Consider the following 2,361-nt stretch of genomic DNA (forward strand, 5'->3'; position numbering starts at 1 on the left):
CTCGCCCTAGTTCAGTGCTTCAACCAAGTGATGACTTCAATATGGCTAGTGTGTGAAGTATAAAGTATAGTCCTCCCCTGGTCCACACTGCTTCGGCGGTCCTGGGTAAGATAGTTAATTCTAGCTTGCCCTATGTGGAAGAGGACACCATACTTAATACTGTGGTGTAATGAACAAAGTATAGTCCTCCACTGGTCCACGCTGCTCCGGCGGTCCTGGGTAAGATAGTTCATTCTAGCTTGCCCTATGTGGAAGAGGGCATACAAGACAAAGTATAGTTCTCCCCTGGTCCACGCTGCTTCGGCGGTCCTGGGTAAGATAGTTAATTCTAGCTTGCCCTATGTGGAAGAGAGCATACATGAACCAAGAACGAAGGTTATGATCGAGGAATGATTCGACAACTAACCGATGGTATGAAATGTGAAGAATTCAAGCAAGCACACAATCAAGTCATCACTTGGGCATGCTCGATAGCCAACCTCATGACATTAACCTAGTAGAGCATGCAAAAACCAATATATATGTAAACGATGCCCCTCCCTAGTTCAGCGCTTCAACCAAGTGATGACTTCAGAATGGCTAAATCAAATCGGTTCAAAACATACCATCGGTACCCTATTGAAACACACAAGTCGATATCAAACCTCATGATTGTGTAGTCCTCCACTGGTCCACGCCGCTTCGGCCGTCCTGGGTAAAATGGAACATTCCAGCTTGCCCTATGTGGAAGAGGGCACATTACTCAATACTGTGGTGTGAAGTATAAAGTTCAGTTCTCCCCTGGTCCACGCTGCTTCGGCGGTCCTGGGTAAGATAGTTCATTCTAGCTTGCCCTATGTGGAAGAGGACACTTAATACTTCGTCTCTAAGCGGCGGCTTGACTCCTCCCTACGGGGAACGGGTTTACGCGCACAGCGGCGGCTTACGCACTATGGCAGTCATGGATGCCTTACGTTTCTATGAAAAGTGTGTTCCTCCCCTGGTCCACGCTGCTTCGGCAGTCCTGGGTAAGATAGTTAGTTCTAGCTTGCCCTATGTGGAAGAGGACACGAAGACTTACTGTGGTGTGAAGCATAAAGTTCAGTTCTCCCCTGGTCCACGCCGCTTCGGCCGTCCTGGGTAAAATGGATTCATCCAGCTTGCCCTATGTGGAATGAGGACACTTTATGTTTCGTCTCTAAGCGGCGGCTTGCTCCTCCCTACGGGGAACGGGTATACGCGCACAGCGGCGGCTTACGTTATGGCAGTCATGGATGCCTTACGTTTCCATGAAAAGTGTGTTCCTCCCCTGGTCCACGCTGCTTCGGCAGTCCTGGGTAAGATAGTTAGTTCTAGCTTGCCCTATGTGGAAGAGGACACGTAGACTTACTGTGGTGTGAAGTATAAGGTTCAGTTCTCCCCTGGTCCACGCCGCTTCGGCCGTCCTGGGTAAAATGGATTAATCCAGCTTGCCCTATGTGGAATGAGGACACTTTATGCTTCGTCTCTAAGCGGCGGCTTGCTCCTCCCTACGGGGAACGGGTATACGCGCACAGCGGCGGCTTACGTTATGGCAGTCATGGATGCCTTACGTTTCCATGAAAAGTGTGTTCCTCCCCTGGTCCACGCTGCTTCGGCAGTCCTGGGTAAGATAGTTAGTTCTAGCTTGCCCTATGTGGAAGAGGACACGTAGACTTACTGTGGTGTGAAGTATAAGGTTCAGTTCTCCCCTGGTCCACGCCGCTTCGGCCGTCCTGGGTAAAATGGATTAATCCAGCTTGCCCTATGTGGAATGAGGACACTTTATGCTTCGTCTCTAAGCGGCGGCTTGCTCCTCCCTACGGGGAACGGGTATACGCGCACAGCGGCGGCTTACGCAAGTTAGTCACCCTCGGCAGTGGATCACTCGGCTCATGGATCGATGAAGACCGCAGCTAACTGCGCGTCATAATGTGAACTGCAGGACACATGAACATTGATAAGTTGAACGCATATTGCACGTCGTGGGAACCTACCATGATGTACAGATGACTGAGCGCTTATATTTGAGAAATGTATCGCATACATTTAACTACGCCGTGACACCCGTCACGAGACGTGCACCATGATGTTAACTAGGGTCGCGACGACCCGCTAGCATTAAAGAACCCGTGGTTTACAATATACTGGCATTGGAATTCGAAGTATTTAGAGCGTCCGTGTTCCCGCGTGAGGCGGAAGTACGAGGAGAAGGCGTGCTTGTGGTGTCTGTGGTGGTGTTTACTGATGTCTAGCTTCAGCTTATTTATTTATTTAAATAGAAGCGAAGATGTCAAAGTAGCGTCGAAGCAGCAGCGGTAGCACAAATGATTCAAGTATGGAAGTTGACCAAAGGAACACAAA

The 2,361-nt window shown here is 49.7% G+C and overlaps 1 non-coding gene across 1 annotated transcript; it reads left to right on the top strand.

The window, feature by feature from the left end:
- The first annotated feature begins 1,865 nt into the window (after positions 1 to 1,865).
- Positions 1,866 to 2,020, top strand: LOC131292006 (5.8S ribosomal RNA). Its single transcript, XR_009189732.1, has one exon. It is a non-coding gene; the product is annotated as a 5.8S ribosomal RNA (ribosomal RNA).
- The last annotated feature ends 341 nt before the right edge of the window (positions 2,021 to 2,361 follow it).

This window comes from Anopheles ziemanni (assembly GCF_943734765.1).
Source record: "Anopheles ziemanni chromosome X unlocalized genomic scaffold, idAnoZiCoDA_A2_x.2 X_unloc_25, whole genome shotgun sequence".
Classification (NCBI taxonomy): Eukaryota; Metazoa; Arthropoda; class Insecta; order Diptera; family Culicidae; genus Anopheles; species Anopheles ziemanni.